General features: G+C 43.7%; 1 pseudogene; it reads right to left on the bottom strand.

The window, feature by feature from the left end:
* Window positions 1-12,147: 12,147 nt before the first annotated feature.
* On the bottom strand, window positions 12,148-14,872 carry LOC114498853 (annotated as a pseudogene).
* Window positions 14,873-19,062: the final 4,190 nt, after the last annotated feature.

Genomic DNA, 19,062 nt, shown 5'->3' with positions numbered 1-19,062 from the left:
AAGAATGAAAATAGCAGCAGCCATCACTGACTGAGAACTAACTGTGCCCGGCCCTGACAGGCATACTATGATGTGAACATTGTCATTTCCATTTATGGATGAGGAAGCTAAGGTTATGAGTGGCATCTGTTATCTAGTGCAGTGGTTCTCAGAGTGTGGTTCCCAGTCACATAGCCTTGGCAGGAATCTTGGGAGAAATGCAGAATATCCAGATGACCCAGACCTACTGAATTGGAAATTCTGGTAATGAACCCAGAAATATGATTTAAAAAGCCCTTCAGGTAATTATGATACAGATTAAAATTTTATTGAATTGTACAAAGCACTGGCCTATATATCATGCAGCTGGTAATGGGTGGGGCTGAGATTGGGAGCCATATGAGTGATGGTCAGAAAAATTAATAAGCTATGTGTTTAACTTCTATGCTGTGACCACCTCTGGTCACCCTATTTAAAACTGTAGCTTGTCTCCTTCCTCCATCCACTGCCAGCATTTCCTATATCCTGCATCCTTACTCAAAAGCACTTCCCATCAGCTGGCATACTATATTTTCAAGTATTTATTTATTATTTATCTTTATCTTAGTCATCTTGGGCTGCTATAACAAAATACCATGGGCTGGGTGATTTAAAATAGATATTAATTTTCTCACAGTTCTTGAGGCTGGAAGTCTGAGATTAGTTGCATTCTGGTGAGAACTCTCTTTCTGGTTTGTAGCAAGAAGGTGAGACAGCCACTTTCTCCCTGTGTCCTCAGATGACAGGGAGAGAGAGAAAAAAAGTGCTCTGGTGTCTCTTCTTATAAGGGCACTAATTCCATCCTGAGGAATTCACCTCATGACCTCATCTAAGTCTGCCTCTCAAAGGTCCTCCCACAGGGGTTAGGGCTTCAACATTTGAATTTAGGAGGGCACAAACATTTAGGGAGGGCATAATAATCTACTATTACCTGAATGTAAGCCTCAGTTGGGAAGGGTTTTTTCTATGTAATTCACTTGTGAATTGCTAAATCCTCCATGCCTGAAACACCACCTTGCACATAGTAGGTGCTCAATAACTATTTGTGAACTACCTGGTCATATAGCTGGTTGGAGACATAAGAAGGTGTCTTGCTAGGATCTATTGGTTCCTTTATATTTCACATGGTCCCCCACTCTCTTTGCCTCCATTGAGCATTCTCCTGGTCAGTGGCTCTCTCCTTCCTAGACGGTCATTTTCCAGAAACTTTCCTTCACCAATCATCACTTGCAGGAAGAAAGTCTTTTCCCAACAAGCCCTGCAAAGTGGTTACCCTAGGCATGATTTAGCTAATTTACTCAGTGCTTTGTCTTAATGGTTCACCAAGTGAAGATTCTTTCAGTAATGACAGTAAATGCATTTGAAATGTAGATATCGACCCAGGCAATGCTGCATATTCGGCTCATCAAATTTTCATGTTAAAATTAAAATCAAAATCTTTTTTTTTCTGGGAAGAGAGAAGTTGAAGTGTTGATTCCAATCAGATCACAGTGGCATACTTTTCTCCAAATGAAAGAAGAATGCTTAATTGTATATCCCTCCCCTGGCCACTGCCACATAATAGATGATAACAAGAGGGAGAACAAAAACAGATTTGTTTAGGACCTATGAGGCCCTACTCACAATATTAACTACACACAGAAAAGGTGCACAGGATCCTTTGTTGTGCCACCTCGGGCAAAAGAAATGCCATCCTCTTCTGTTATTTCTTTCAGATAAATTCTTCCCAGAGCTTGCTGCTGCTTCAGTTATTATCAGAGGTCCTCCAACCCCTGCCACAAGATTAGAACCATCTTCATTGTTTTGTATTCAATTTCCTACTTTCTCAGTGTTCTTAACTGATCACCCTATTCACACAGGAATCTCTTGTTCTTCCCTATTATCATCCTGGTTACTTTCTCCTAGCATTTATCATAATCCATAACTATTTTGTTCATTTTTCCCATTAGTTTATTTTCTATCAGTTTGTTGTCTACTCTTTAGGAAAGCCAAGATTTATGGAATTGCAACTAGCTTCCCCTTCCTGGGGTGGGAAAAAAATCATGATGCTAATCTATTTCTTATTCATTCATCCTGCTATACATACTGACCTGACTTTTTTACTTGCATCAACTCTGTGAGGGAGGAAATAGCATCTGTACTTTGTAAATAAGGCCACTGAGGTCAAAGTAGTTACATAATTCAGCTTGTACAAAACAGATCATAAGTGAGGGGACCTCATCCACCAGGTCTGCCCAACTCCAAAGTAGAGATCTACGGCAAAGTCTGCAGCCTTGAAGCCTGCAGACTGGGTTCAAATTCTGACTCTGGCACCTAGCAGTTCTGTGATGTCGGGTGTGTTATATAACCTCTCTGTGGTTTAGTTTTCCCACCTGTGTAATGGGAATAGTAATAACACTTCATAGAGAGGTGAAGATTAAAGAATTAAAGACATAAAGGACTATGAATAATTTCTGCACATGGTTGTCACTCAAATACCTCTTGGCTGGCGTTTCAACTTCACCATGCTGGCAATGCACAATTTCTCACATTCTAATAGACTTTAACAACAGGCTAAATAAAGATAGCCACTGTCCCCAGATTTTGTCCCAACATTTCCCTGTATTTCAGATGAAGAGGGAGACTAAGGACCAGAGATTTCCAGCCATTTGCTCAGGGTCACAGAGCTAAGAATTTAGCAGAGTGAGGACTAGGTCCCAGGTCCCTGGCTTCTTCTCCAGTGGTCTGCCTTTTCAGGCCAGAATTTATATTGGCTCTGTATTCTCAGGTTGCATCTGTGGTCTTACTATGCCAAGGGTTTTTCAATTCCTTAAAAGAACTTGAAAGAAAGAAAGAAAGAAAGAAAGAAAGAAAGAAAGAAAGAAAGAAAGAAAGAAAGAAAGAAAGAAAGGATGCGGTGAGTCATTTCTCTGCCAAAACAATGTGGTGAAAGGCAATCCAAGCCAAGGATTTTTTGTTTTTTAAAGGGTCTCTATGTCAACTTTTTAAAAATTCGATTTTATTTATTTTTAGAGAGGGGGGGGGAAAGAGGGAGAAAGAGCGGGAGAAAAATATCGATTGGTTACCTCTCTCACTCTCCCAACTGGGGACCTGGCCCACAACCATGCCACACCCTGGCATGTGCCCTGACAGGCAATCACACCAGCAACCTCCTGGTCCACAGGCTGATGCTCAATCCACTAAGCCATACCAGCCAGGGCCCAAGGTTTTGTAAAGAGGGGCCTGGGGGGCAGGTGAGAGCAGTGATCTAGGAACCCTGTAAACTTTCGGTGATAAGAAAGTAATTGTCCTTATGGCAAGACTGGTGCCTGCTTGTACAGTGTTGGAAAAATTCTGCCTGAACATTATCTTCTATCTAATAAGTTCAAAATAATCTCCCTCAAAGACTGTCAATTCCACTATTCAAGACACTTCTTCGGGATAAAATGCTGCCCCTCCATCATCTTGCCCAAAGGGCAGGAAAAATTTTCAGACTCACTTCGGCAATCTGCCCCCACCCCTCAGCCCCAGGCTTTCCTCTAATCTACCTGCCAAACAATTCTACAAAGCAGAAGAAAAAGCCTCATATTTTACCTTTGGCAGTTTCTATGTCTAGGGATGGGTAGCGTGTTTTGCACATATTATATTATTTAATCATATTTGATACTACAATAAAAGTAGCATTGTTTTTTTTTGATGCATAAGGAAACAAGCTCAGAAAGCTTAAAGAACTTGCCAGAGGGCTACACAGCTCATAGTGATAGACCTAAAAACTCAAACCTAGGCATGCCCAGCTCAGATCTCTGCTGCTTCCGTGACACCAACATGTACGAGACCATTAGCAATGCACCAAGGCTTTTTGTGTGACTGTGCAGGTATCCGCGCAGCCTTTTCTAAACTTACCAGGCCACTCAAGATGGTGATTAAAATAACCCTTTCGAACACTTGAGTCTGTTTTCTTGAAGGCTTGAGATCATGCTGAGGTTCTGGAGATCTACTTTCCTGAAGTCAAGAATGAATGAAGGTGCAAGTGGGAAGTCTTGACCTAGTTTGACTCTCTTATGACACAGTTTGTTTCTACCAAACCCATGTCACATGTGCATCACCATCGATGATTCAGTACCACTCAGCCCTGAGGGGGGTCCTAAGGGACAATTCTTCATGTGGCTCCTACCTTTGCATATAAAATGGTCAAGAAAAAAAATGTGTCAGTTTTTCTTCCATTATCTAAGACACTAGTGGGGGCTATTACCCTGCACAAGTCCTGGCTTCTGTGTTAGGGTTTCCTGTTGATGAACTCGGTACATGACTTGGAAGCTCATTCCATGATAATATCATTTATGTGTCTTTTTTTCCTTTTATCCATGACCTAAATGCTTTATCTTGCACTTCCACAGCACTATGTAGGTGCTCAGCATCTTAATACTTTTAGATCACAGGTGGCAAACACAAGGCCTGTGGGCCGAATACAGCCCTCCATCTTGTTTTATCCAGCCTGGCACCTTGTTTCTACCCAGAGGCAGTGCTGAGCTCTAGCTTAACTGTTAAGCAGTAATTATATTTATACAGTCCTACAATTATATTCATCCCTTTGAAGGCAACCTTGAGGCTGATGGGGCCCCCAGTGAAAATGAGTTTGACACCCCTGTTTTAGATCCTCAATCCCTCCTTTCATGAGAGTTTTTCCTCCCTCCTTCCTTTCCTTCCTTCCTTTCTTCTTTTTAAACAGTATCTCTCTTTCCACTGTTATATTATGATCATGTAACTCAGCTCACCAGCAGTATTGGAATTCCAGGTGCACACTCTTGAGTGTTTTTTGCTTCCTACTTCTACTCTAAACAACCAACTGCAGACAACTGAAGCCACGTATAAACCTCTAAACAGCCTTCTTTTGTCTTCCCTGTTATACCCAACACAAAGACTCACAATAATGTAAATCCAACCTTTAAGGAAGGGAAATTAATGTGTACTGAGCCTGAACCATGTGCCAGGCACTCCTTTCCCTTAGGTCATCTTAACTGTTCCTTAGAACAACTGAGTGAGGAAGAAATTACATAGAGAAGGAAACTGAGGCTCAGAGAAGTTAAATAATATGGCCAAACTCAAACTCTTGAGGGTCAAAGTTAGGACTTTGATCTTTTTTTTGTCTAAGTTTGAAGCTAAGTCTTTCTAATACAAATTACTGAGTAGCATTCAAGACCTTCAGACTATTCTGACTTGTTCTGCTTTCTGAAGGAGCCAACTATTATATGCTGTTCTTTGTCACTTGTGACCAGGTTGAGAATTAGAGCAGGTACATCAACTTTATGCCTCAGCAGTCACTTTGCAAAGCAATGTGAAACACGCATATCCACAAACAGAATTTGAAAAAAGAAGTGTGACTTTTTTAAAAGATGTTTTAGAACCTATAGTCAAAAAGCCATTTATTAACTGTCCCATTCACACTCACCACCAATTAGGTCGCCCTGTCATTTATCTGTTTGAACATCAAGCAGATCTACAACTATTATTTTAATTAATTAATTCAGCCTTGTATACCCATGGCAAGCCCTGGGGGACATCTGGCTTATTTTCACAGCAGTCCCTGATGCTCAGCTGTCAAGCCCCATCGTGGTTGTCACTCTGTGCTTCAAGGCAGGCTGAGCAGTTAATCTCTTTAACAGAGACCTGCCATCACTCCAGTGCAGCCCCAGTCTAAGTTGAGATAGAATGTCTTATGCACTTGCCTCTCTTTCCCGTTGTAACAGCCACCATCTGGGTTCAAACACTTCATGATTCCTCTCTGAATCATTGTTCTCAAAGTCCACTGAGTGCCTGCTCTATGCCAGGCACCATGCTGTTTCGTTCTTTTTCTCCCATCCATAAAACAATCACGCAACGTAGTATCATCCCCATATTCTCCAAAGGGAGATGGAGTCTTAAAAAAGTAAAGTGACCTGACCAAAATCCCTCAACCCAGAAGTTACAAAGCAAGGATTTGAAGGGAGGTCTGTACTGACTTCAATAGTCATGCCCCTTCCACTCCTCTGCATTGTCCCTTAGCTCTGCCTTTAAACTCTAAGGGGTGTTAAATTCATTTTCCTCAGGGACCTCATCAGCCTTGCAGTTGCCTTCAAAGGACCAAAATAATTCTAGGACTGTGTAAGTGTAACTACTCCTTAATTGTTAAAGGGTTAAAATTACATTCAGCCCTTTGAAGGCAACTGCGAGGCTGATGTGGCCCCTGAGTTTGACACCCCTGCTCTAAGATCTGGGAATAAAAGATAGGTGCTAGATCAGCCATAAACCACATAAAAGGGTAAATACACAAGGGACCCCAGAGGAAACATGGTAGGGAAAGGGCCTAGGGCAGATAAGAAATATAAAAAAACAAAAAAAAATCCAACAACAAAACCTCAAATGTTATGTGTTATGCAATGTAAATTCTCTCTGCAGGCTCCTCTGTGGACTCTTAAGTAAGTTCTACATTGCTCCTGATATCCATGTGCAGTACATTTATTTGGTGGTGGTGGTAGAGCAGGTATTTAGGGCTAAGAAAAGAAGGAAGAATTAATAGACATTTGGATTATAATTGGTTTTATCAAACTGGTTGATTAAAAAAAATAAACAGCAGACAAAACAGGGCATTGGAGTGGGGTGGTCCCCAGTACCTGAATGAGGGGGGAAGGCATTGCAGGTGAGAAAACAGCATGTGCAAAAGTCCAGAGCAGGGACAGGGCCCACACTGCCAGCCATACGTGTCCCTGGGGGTACAGTCGTTCTCAGAGGGATCCACTCTGCAGAGAAGATGCGGATTTTCTCTGCTAATGTTCCTGATCTGCTTTCAGTTCCAAGCCATAATTTTAAAAGTTCTGACTGTCATATTTTTCCCTTGGTGTTAAACATTAAAAAAATATCCAGCCATTTCACATCATTGCTTCTGAGTGCCCTGGATGTGCTGGGCTACCTCTAAGCTGAAACCTCCTATAATTATATGGGGTGCACAGGGCCTCCCAATGACTCCTTCATTTAATGCCATTACAGTCTAGCTCCAGGTTCTTAAAGCTCACTACCTGCCCTCTTTACTTCTTGCTGCCAGAAGGAATTGCTCTTAAAAGCTATCTTTTATGCTACTAAATTGCCTTTCCCTCTTGTGTCTAGGGAAGACAGTGGGACAGGTAAATCTCTCATGCTCTGGGCCATGGAAGCTGTTTGAAGCATGTCTGCTGAGTGCTTTGAAAAATATTGGATCCTATAGAACCCTGGGCCCATGATGTGGTCATCAAAATGCCACTTAGCGGTCAAATGTCCTTGGGAAACATGGTACACTATACCCCAGACTTAGAGATTCCAAAGGCATATTGGCAGCTTAAAGGCACAGAGAGGTCCTGCAATAAGAAGCCTCTTCAGCCCAGTATTTCCTAATCTCATTTGGCTAGAGAACACTACTTTTTGCATTATCCCTTACACCTTTTAGGAATTGCATACTATCCCTTGCAGGTGTGCACAGAATCTGATATTTTACATTCTGTTAGGGTAGAAAGTGAGAAGGGTAGTATGAGTTGTATTTTACAGGTGACACTGAAGGGTAGACATATACATGACTTGTGTTAGGGAATGCATCTAGTAGGGGGCAGTGGAAGTCAGGATTTCTGATGTACAGTGAGCATCTGGTTGCCAAGCTACAAGGCTTTTTTATTTTTGCTAAAGCCATTTGTACCCTTTTTCTAGACAAATCTGCACTACACCACACACATGCATACACCAAACTGAGCTTTGTAAATAGTCAAGTTAAACCCACTTGGCCTCAGTTTCTCATATATAAAATAAAGGGTTATGAGAACATGCCCAGAGGTGATAATTCTATGGATGAGGTCTCTGTCTAGAGGAAAGAGGGACCCCCTGTCTGGCCAGGATTTTGTCCTCTGACCTAGTTAGTCCTGGAAATAGAGGTCATTTTAAGTCACAGGATAAGAGAAATTTTGGTGCCTTAAATCTCCTGAAATGAAAATGAGATGGAGTATCCTATACCCTACATTTTGCAGAGAGGGCATTAGGAATGACAGACCAGGGGCCATAAGACTGCTCTCACCCAAGGATATTGGGTGCTTTCTCCCATTGGTTACCTGAGTTCGAGTCCCATGTAGGGGAACTGTAAAGGGCTTGCTTGTTGTTTATCTATCTGTGGAGTTGCTAGTGTGGAGGTGCAGGGCCCTGTTGTTTCGGTGAGCAAAGAGAATCCTCAGAAATGGAGCAGCTGGGGGTGTGCTAAAGAGCAAAGGAGGCAACAGGAGCCCCAGGGCTGGTGAGAAGGAAAGGGAAGGAGCAGGCTGCCAGCTGGGGCTTGGGCAGGGACCTTGAGTCTGAGCAGTAGAAATTTCCAGAGGCTCTCACAATAGGAGGTTGGTTTAGACAATTACTCAGTTCCCTTCTGACTCACACATTATGTGCTAATTTTATTTCTCTGCCTTCCTGGAGCAACCCTACAAACAAGGGTCTTGGATGAACTCAGATTTGAATGCGACTCAGTGGAAAGTGTTGGGGCAGCCGGGCTTCAGATGCCAGATCACAATCAGCACCTTCACAGGCGCCTGCACACATGAGGCCCGCTCCAGAGGAAGCTCTTTGTAACCTGCCCTGGTTTCCACAGGCAAATGTGGTTGGTGCGCAGGTGCAGTTCCGGCTCCACAGAGACTAGCTGGGTGCTGGATTCCAGATGTCATTGGGGCCTCATGGGGACCACTGCCTTTTTGCCTGACAGAAACAAAGACCTTAAGAAACTTTACCACATGGGTTCCTCAGCAAGTGAAAAGGAGTGGGTCCCTGTTGCTATTTGGGAGCAAGACACAAAGGCAGCCACACCTAGTTTCCAAAGTGTGGGTGGTAGATGTCATCAATGCTTGAGTAGCACCAGCTGTCACGACCCACCCTCAGGCCTCTACTCCACTCTCTTCTTGAAAAGCTGGTGGTTTTCCCTCCAGAGAATGTGGGTAGTAAGCTCTTCCATCATGGGGGCTGGGGCCTGGAAGCAATGTCATCAATGCAGTCAAGGTGAAACTGAGATCTGTCATCTACAGAGGACAGCCAGTCTGTGGCTGAGGGTGTGGCTTGCAGGTCCAGCACAGCAGCTCTGAAGACATGGACAAGCCCAGCAGAGTTCCTAAATAAGCAGATGTGGAATGACTGACTAGTGTGGAGGTGGTGACATGGGGATTTTTATGTGGGTCTCAAGGTGACTGGAGATCTTGGGAAAGCAGCGGTCTCTGGAATTTAGATGCTGTGAAGGAAAGAGAGAGTCTGGGGAGGAACTGGGTACCTGCTGTGAGGGATGGATGTTGTGGTTGGCATTTCACATGAGTTACTTTACAAGGAATTATTACCTCTCCTAAGAGCTGAGAGGCTAAGTGAATTGCCCAAAGGCCATTCATTTGTTAAGTGGCAAAGACAGGACTTAAACCTGAGTCTTCTGATTTATCTGCCTTCCTATTTTTAGGCCACTCTTTTCCTCAATTTACAGAGAAGACTGAGGCCCAGAAAATCAAATAGAAGCAAAAAAATTCCCAGCTAATAGAAGGCAGAGCAAATACTAAAACTCAGAATGCTAGCCTCATGGCTTCACTCTGTCCAGCACTCACTGCCTGCCTGACGTTCCCAGCGACATGCAGGCTCTCTCACTCCAGGTGGCACTGACTGTATTCAGCACCTCATCCTGTCCCCAAGAGGGGTTGGACTCCCCTGAACCTGAAATCCTTGTCTTCTCCCTCATCTGCTCATCAAGACCCAGGGAATCCCTTGCAGCCCTGTTGGGGAGGGCAGACATCTGGCTCACAGCTGGCTTGAGTATGGCTCATGCAACTCTATAGCATAGAATGTGGGTTTTCTGTGTTTACTTTTCTTTTCTCTGCTGATAATAAAATTGGGTAATGAGGCTGATGAATGAAGCCCCACCAGAGACAGGGCAGGAGTCCTGGTTGAGGTGACAAGCTGTGCCATTGGAGTGCCTGGTCTGGGTCCTGGTTTTCCGTCTGTGACACATGAGGTGGCACAGAATGACAGTCCAGAGCTCCCTTGTAGAAATCTATTTAAAGCAGGTCAGCACACACATACCAGAGGAGTCAAATACTCTTCCTCATGAAGCAAAATCTAAAATTAAACATACATAAAATATTTTGATGTTTAAATCAAAACTTGGCATTTTATGTTTTTTTAATCCAAGTATGAATTTTTTAAAAATAGCCATTTTATGAGAAAAGTGTATTTTCTCTTAACAAGTGCACAGAATCTCAAACTTTTGTTCTCATGCATTAAAAATATGCTAATTACAAATAACAAGACAATAGGGTGGGTATTTGGGAACAGTGGGCTACATTTAAAACCTTTCTGGGGTCCCTGTTTGTCTACATCTTGTGGTAGCTGATTTTATGTGTAAACATAGCTAGGCTATGGTGCCCAGTTATTGGTCAAGCACGAGCCTAGATGTTGCTGTGAAGGTATCTGTACATGGGATTATCATTTATAATCAGTTGATTTAGGGTAAAGCACATTAACCTTGATAATGTAGTGGGCCCCATCCAATCAGTTGAAGGCCTTAAGAGCAAAGGCTGAGGTTTCCTAGAGAAGAAGTAGTTCTGTCAAAGATTCAATATAGAAATGTGGCCTATTATTTCTGTTTCTCTGGAAAGTCCTGGCAGGTGTATATATACATATATATAGATATAGATATATAGATATAGATATATATGTGTGTGTGTGTGTGTGTGTGCATGTGTGTGTGTTAGATTCAAACCTTTTTTTCTACCAGAAATGTCATAAAATCCATTGTTCTCAGACCTTTTTCAGGAATGTTGTTCTCATGTTCTGGCTGTTATGTCAAGCTTATCGGTTTGGGACTCACGTGACCTGAGAGTGAATCCAGCCATACTGCCCACTACTGTGGGGCCTGGTGAGGGCAGTGCACCCTCTGGGCTTCAGTTCCCTCATCTGTCCCACAGGCAGATGGGAATAGGGTGTGATGATAACACCTTGCTCAGGGATTGCTGGGATGGTCAGATGAGATGATGGTTTTTCTTTTTCTCTTCAAGATTTTATTTTTTAGAGAGAGGGGAAGGGAGGGAGAAAGAGAGGGAGAGAAACATCAATGTGTGATTGCCTCTTGTGCATCCCCAATTGGGGACCTGACCTGCAACCCAGACACGTGCTCCAACTGGGAATCAAACCAGCAATGCTTTGGTTCGAAGGCCAGTGCTCAGTCCACTGAGCTACACCAGCCAGAGCTTTTTGTTTTGTACTTTAATGTATGTTTTTACTTAAATAAAAAAATTGTAACAAGTAAGTAGACAAGAATGTTATAATCTGACTATATAATCTTATTCTTGTTGGATCACTAAAATATAACACAGGATTGTTCTCTAAGTTAATTTTAAAGTTGTCCAGTTACACCATTGTTTGGCATCTTTTCAACAGGCTAACCTCTTAACTATTTCGAGTTTCTTCTTAGAGACATTCACATACACATATTATACAGAAAACATTTGTATTTTATTTGGGAAACATTCATATTTTATACAGGATACACAAATTTGAGACAATAACAACATTGTAGCTACACTATCCTAGTTGCATTGTGGTGATTATGCCACTCAGTCAGCTGTCCACCACACATGACTGGATGTTAACAGCGTTACTTCATACACCCTGCGGACAGCACGGGGCACGAAGTCCATCTCTAACCACAACCACAGGTCTCACAGAATCAGGTAGACAAGGTCTAAGGTAAGGTAAGGTGACTTTTCCTTCATGAGTATACTTCTCATTCACAGGACACTTTTCCCAGGACACTCCTCACTTATTTCAAATATGGTGCCAGTGCTGAAAACATTTTTGGAACCCCTTTTTGGGGACTGCCTGCACAGTCCACAGTGAACTTCTCTGAACATCCTCAATGGTGGCAAGTCTTTGTCCTTTGAGGATGGATTTGATTTGGGGAAACAGGCATAATTATTCACAGGCCAGGGAACCAAATGGTGGGTGATGACCCTGGATCAAATATGAGGCACCACTATAGAACAATGAGACCAGTTCTCTTGTACAGCTTGTACAATAAAGAGAGTCTGAGCCATGGCAGTCCTGCAGGAACAAGTACAGATTCTCCTGGATGATGTCACAGAGGCATCACTCACTTGAACAGTACATTCTGCAGCTGTAAAAGTCAGCCATTTTGCCACCTCTCACATAGACTTCAGTCTTTCTCTTCGTTTCAGTCCCTTTGGCTTTCTTATGGATTGCCCAGCTAAAGCTGTGGCATGGGACCCAGTGACTGTCCTGAAGCCCCAGCTTACAGCCAGGGAAGCCCTCCTGAGAGCGATGGCAGCACATCCAGTACCCTGGCCCGTTGCACAATGCCTGGCAATAGGGCTTGGGTTGCCACCAGCACAGGGACACATTCCCTTTCACATATTTCTTCTTAAATTGCTTACAAGGGTCTCTGTAGTGTGGCATGGGTCTTGAACCCAGGGAGAACCTGCTGGCCTGATGTTGTAGTGTTCAATGATAAACTTGAAATGGCAGCAGGTACACTTAAGAGCCACTAAACATGTGGTGGGAAGCAACCTGAAGATTTTCATCATAATGTGGTGGGGCAGGGAAGCCATGTACTGCTTAGGTTCTAAAAGTTGCTGGATTTTAAACCTTGTCTCCAGAAAGCCATGAGATACCTGCTTCTTCTAACTAGATGCCTCAAGCACTGACACTGTGCTTTTCACAGGAGAGGCTGGTGTTGGCACAAATGAATCAGCTGAAACGTTTCTTTCCTCAGATGCACTGCCATCCTCAGCAGCATCTGCAAGCTGGCTGGCCTCCCAAGACTCTTTAGCTGTGCTTTCATTCAACTGGGAACAGTCCAACTGGTGCTGACTGGGTGGCAAAAAATCACAACCTCTGTGGAAGTGTGTCTTCACAGAACTTTAAACTAGAAGGCTGGCCTTTCTCCACCTCAGACTCAGTGATGCTAATGCACACAGATTTTTTTTTTTGAACAGGACTTTGTGGCACAAGCTTTCTATTCATACAATCCACAGCCTCTGTGGGCAACTCAATGCTTGGGGTCAGATTTGAGGAGGAAAAGGTGATTCAAGTTCCTCTGTCATGTCTACATCTTATTTATTGCTGTTTCTCACAGCTGTTTGCTGATATGGCTCCAATGCTGCCCTTTCCATGTGGAAACCCACACTTGCTGGCAATGAGCAACAGCCTGGAGGAGCCCCATCCCAGGCCTGCTTCCCCATTAGACAACAATGGTCAGCTCTTGACAGGTTACAGTCCACAGATTCAGTCCCACAGAATTCACCCGACCTGCAGGTGCCTCCAGGCACCTTTGTTTGTTTCAACTTCATTCATCTGAGTGCCATTTGCAGACAACACCCGGCCTCCTTTTCCATGGCTGTTATTCTTCAAGAGGCTTCCAGGCTCACGCTGGCTCTGCTGCTTCAGGTACTCAGACTCCAGACTGACTACTGTGTCAACAACATGGACTGGCCCACTCTGTGGTTCATCAACCTGAGGATTTCTTCTTTCTGTGGGTTCTTTGCAATCTCCTGGGCCAGAAAATGGCTCAGAGACTGGGGACACACCTCTGAATTGCCCAGAACTCCTCACCATGACAGGTGACTTAGTGCAGTTTTTCCCACAACAGGCTAGCAGAGCAGTGCTCACTTTGCTCCAGGAAGGCAACCATGTCCTGTGCACAGCTGTAACTGGGTGATCCATAAGAAAGTGAAAGGGACTGAAACTGAAGAGGAAGGAAGGCTGAAGTCTATGTGAGAGGTGGCAAAATGACTTTTACAACTGCAGACCACCACCTAGACGTATTGTTCAAGTGAGCGATGCCTCTGTGACATCATCTAGGAGAATCTGTACTTGTTCCTGCAGGACTGTTGTTGCTCAGGCTCTCTTTATTGTACAAGCTGTACAAGAGAACTGGTCTCATTGTTCTACAGCAGAGCCTCACATTTGATCCGGGGTCATTACCCGCTGTTTGATTCCCTGGCCTGTGAATAATCATGCCTATTTCCTCAAATCAAATCCATCCTCTGTTTGACCAGCAGAGGCCTCTCAGCACAGACACCAACCCCACTGTCACTCATACAATGCAGAAAACTGTGCTCAGTGCCACACAAACAAGGCTCAGGCCCATGCATCTAATGTAGATTTCCCTCATCTTTTCTAACTGGATCTTAGCCGCTTTACGATTGCCTGATTGTTTCCCTCTTTTAGTAGCTCTCCCATCAATATCCTTGGAGCTTTTTATTTTCATCCGTCCTACCCTATTGCTACTCTGGTGGGCTGGAAAGAATTCAGCCTTCTCCTTGGTATTTGCCAGTTTCAACACAGCCCGAGTATCACATGACCCTTCCCCTTCACCCTGGTGGACTATTGCAGATGGTGCATTCTTCTTGGTTTTAACATTCAAGCTGCTTTCTACAGGGCTCTTCCCACTTATACTGTACAGAACATCTGGAGGAAGGACTTCAAAAGGATTTTGAGATGATACTTTACCAGGAGAGGTAGGAGGAAAGACACTTTCTTTCATTTGGCTAGCTTCGTATTCTTTGTCCTTTATGGCCTCCTGGTGGCTCATGGGAGTTCTCAGAGCTTCCTCACTGATTTTCAGAGGATGCACTTTGTTCTGCCATTTCCAACATTTTTGGTACATAGCAGAGGCTCTCAAAAGTCAAGCTCAGTGAAGGACTGAGGACTTCTATTCAAGCTTCCTACTGGAGAGAGTCAGTAATGGCAAGTGACTAGATTCTCTTTTGGTCTGATCTCTAGAAAGATCAAACTTGTAAAATGCTGATATTGAACAACTTTCAATTCAAATCTACTGCGATTCCAGGCAACAGGAGACTGCAATTTCTTCTTCTCATCTATGGAACCAACTGGCCTTTCCCCTCCAAGTTCTGGGCCAAGGACTGCTATGACGTCACAGCCCATCTCCTAGAAACCCTGAAGTCACAGACAGGAGGACCCACGGTACTATGACCTCACCACCAACTGAGGCTGACCCGCAGTGGACTTGGGCCAGCTTGGGGGTGAAAGAAACTTCCGCACCTCTGTTCTTCCTGGTCTCGAAAAAGGTTAAGGGCAGGCGCACCTGCTCTGGGACAGGAAGGACAGAGTGGCCGAGCCCAAAGGGCATGACTATGGGCAACCATGTGTGAGGTGACCCCACCCAAGGGCCACTGGTCCTGGATCCAGGAGAGACTGCCTGATTCCTCCCCATGGCCTATCCATAATCTCCTAGGCTTCAACCTGGGTCCTTGTCCACTGGTCTGCCTGACCCTCGGTGGCCCGCGAGGGTACTCTGGGCCTGGCCCATGCAAGAGTGGAGGCTGGCCCCTAGGAGGAGGTATGGGCTGCTGTGTTCCTACCCCAGATGTATCCGCAGTGCCGCCACCTTCCCAGGTGATGTTTTAAGTAACCCAAAACATAACATGTTCTCAATAAAAAAATAAGCACTACTGATATTATGAGTATGACTCCTTCTCCTTCTATCACCATTATTAATTGGACTCAAACAACATTTATGGAGAACTGGCTGCCAGGCCCTGTGTTGGGGACCTGGTGAGGAGAGATGAAAGTCAGTGTCCTTCCCCTTCAGGAACTCAGAGTTAGAGAGGAGAAAGCTCTGTGTCCTCCATGAGCCACAGACAAGATAGTATAAATCATAGCTCTCCCAAGCTTTCAAGGTTCAACCCAAATTCTATCTCCTTCATGAAACCTTTGCAGATCCCCCTATTAGAAATTAATTTCCCAACTCCCATGTCCCCAGAGCCTTTGGCTTGTTCCTTTCCTGCAGTACTTACCACTATTTACCTTGCATCAGAGTGATTTATGCACATGTCAGTGTCTCCCTCTAGAATGTGAGCTCCTGAGGACAGAAATATTTATGAAGGGTCTTTTGATGACTTTGGCTATTGTACGAAGGACCAACACAACAGCATCAATAACCTGCTTCACATTTTAAACTGATTTTAAAACAATTCAAATGAAATATAATTTTTTAACTATTTTCACATTTTTTTCTTATAGCCATTGTCTCTTTTTTGTGTCCATTTTATAGATGCCATGCAGGAGGCAGAGAGCTTGCCATGACCTGTACAAGGTCACAGAACTAGTTAATAAAAGGGCTAAACCCAGAATCTGCCCCGTTTGTACTCAGCACTGTAAGGCTGGCACTTAACTGAGGCTGCATATTCCTACTCTCATTATATCACCCTTACCTAGTAACTCCGCATTCTGCTGCACACAAGTAGTTTGGCTCTCCTTGTCACGAGTGGGGTTTAGTAAGTTCCCTCCCTATTTAGACATAAAATGAAGCCAGATGAAACAAATTGCATCTTTTAACTGCCTTGCCAGACTGATTGTAACTCCTGCCCTGATGATTTTCAGGTTGGCAGAGTCTGGTCTTTTAACAATTTCCCCTACAAAACCATGCGTCTTTAAAATGATTAGAGTTGGATGTGCTTGCACACTCATCTTTCCACAGCTCTGCCCAGGAACTCTCAAGGCCTTGTGACAACATTGAGGGATAGGCTCAATTACCTGCTATTGACAGATGAGGACCTTGAGGCTTAGAGAGATGGAGTGCTTATGTGCCCAAGACCACACACAGTCAGGGGTCAAACCCATGTCTGATCTGATGCTAAAGACTTCATTATACTCACACAGGATTCCTTCTCTAATTGGGAGGAACTGGGAAAACAGGGGCTGACTCTACTATCTCTAGCTGGCCAACTCTTTTGGTAAGATACTAATTAGAGGAGTGATTTTCTGGGAGAATTAGTCAAAGCCATTAGACAATGACCACGATCCAAAGAATCACTTTTGAGATCGGTGAGGCTGAACTCATGAGGCTGAACGTGATATTTTTTTTTTCTCTCCCAGTTTGGAATTTGAACACAGATTGGCAGAATTCTCCACTGAGATTTTCCACTACAATATTCCTTCCTGCAGCCACATCTGACTGATGGGAAGACTGACTAAAACCTTCATCCTTCCACCCTCATGCCTTTACTTCAGCTGTGTTTTCACTTCAAATGTCCTATCCCCTCACCTTTCCTCCTTCAAGATCCCATTGGATTGGGCATATGGACTGGATGAATTTGTATTTTGGCCAGACAAGGCTTCATGTAATGAACAGTAGGGGAAGTATCAAAAGCAAAGGATAACCCATAATGGGAGGCTAGGTAGGAAATTTGGTGAGAGGCAGATTTGTTTAAGAAAACTGAACTCCCTTTATTGGTCAGTGTGGAGCCTGGAGCAGAGGGGTGGGCTATGATATGACTAATGTTCAGAGAAGGTAAATCTGGTAGGAGAAAGGCATGAAGACTGTTTAGTAAACTCTTAGAATAGTCTATCTACAAGGTGAGGAGGGCCTGAGCCAGGGCAGTGGCTATAGACTGGAGAAGAGGGAAAGAGGATAAACTGGAGTTCTTCTCCCAGTGGAATCTCGATAAAGTGGGGCACAGCACCAAAGAAAGGGTGTGGACTTGGGGATGAGGCAGTCTGGGTTTTTAATCTCAGCTCAGCCACCTGCAGGCATGTGACCTTGGGCAAATCATTTAAACTTGCTGAGATTCAGTTTCTTCACCTGTCAGAAGGTACTATTACTAACCACTCATAGACTTTTGTGAGAATCAACAGAAATAACAAACGCAGAAAGCTAGTCATGTTGTAGATGAGCAGTTAGTGGTCATCATCCTGGGGAGTGTGGAAGAGCATCCTGGCTGAGACCTGGGCTAGAAGTGTCACACTTCTGCCCTTTGTCTGCTATTTGACCTTGGGCAATGACTGAAACTAAGTGAATATCAGTAAAATGAGGATGATAGTGGCTCTCTCTCATATCTATTATAATGAACACTAAGTTAAATGAGAGGAATATATGTGAAGTGATTAGCTTGTGATGGGCACAAGGAAGCACTCAGGAAAAGGGGGGTTATCATCAGCATTATTAGTGTCTAATAGACACTGCTTGTTAGCTGATTCAACTTGCATTCCCACTGCATTCTCTTTCTCTCATATTATAGAATCTACAAAAAACAAATACTCTATTATTGCACAGCCTCATTTGCAGATATGAGTGGCCCGATGACAAAGTTCTGGCCAAAAAGACACGAGCAATGTCTGCTCAGGGGATTCTGGTAATGCTTGTACTTCCATGATTAAAGGAAGAGACACACTCAGTGGGCCTAACTCTCTTCTGCCTTTGATTCCTGCCTTAAATTCAGGCATGATGCCGATACTGGGGCAGCTAACTCACAACCATGAAGAAAAGATCAAGAGATTCAAAAAGAGGCCAACCAGCCCAACATTGGGGAGCTAAAAGTCTACACTAATGCCAATAGCCATCCATTTATCCAGAGTGCTTGGCATGTGAGGAAAATAAACCCTTATGTTTAAGTCACTATATTTGGGTTCCCTGTGCACTTGTAGCTGAATGCAGGCCTAACTGGTAGAAGAGAATGACAAGACAGCAGAGAAAATCACTAGGTGTATTGAGCAGCAGCATTGCAGCTAAAGAAAACTATTCCATGTTCTCCATACAGGCTCTGTGTTTTCCTCCTCCTGTGATTTTTCTTACAGGGGTCTCTAGGAACCTTCTCTCTCTGCCCCCCAACACCCATCTCTGTGTGTGTAAATCCCCCAAGGCTCAGCCTGGTGCCACCCCATCCAAGAACCATCTCCATCCCTCCGTGTAGAACAAATCTCCCCTCTTTAAGTTCCCACTTTAAACACAAGGTTTTTATGTTTTAATACTTTCAAATGACTATTTAGTTTGGTGTTCATATGTTACTTTCTTTGGTAAAAACTAAACTCCCTCACATACATTATTTCTAAATGAGAATGTGCATGGAAAGTGAATAATACAGTCTCACACAAAATATTAGATATTATTATTATTTTGTACTCCCGATGTTTGGTTTATTCAGTCAACAAATATATACTAAAAATCTATGTGAACTGTCAGGATTAATAGCCTCTGCTCTGATGATAAACAGTTTGGAGTCCATGGGACAATTTACTCAGTTT

The sequence above is a fragment of the Phyllostomus discolor genome, chromosome 6 (assembly GCF_004126475.2).
Source record: "Phyllostomus discolor isolate MPI-MPIP mPhyDis1 chromosome 6, mPhyDis1.pri.v3, whole genome shotgun sequence".
Lineage (NCBI taxonomy): Eukaryota > Metazoa > Chordata > Mammalia > Chiroptera > Phyllostomidae > Phyllostomus > Phyllostomus discolor.
The sequence above is the reverse complement of the archived record's forward strand: the minus strand, read 5'-3'. Positions and strand labels throughout refer to the sequence as shown.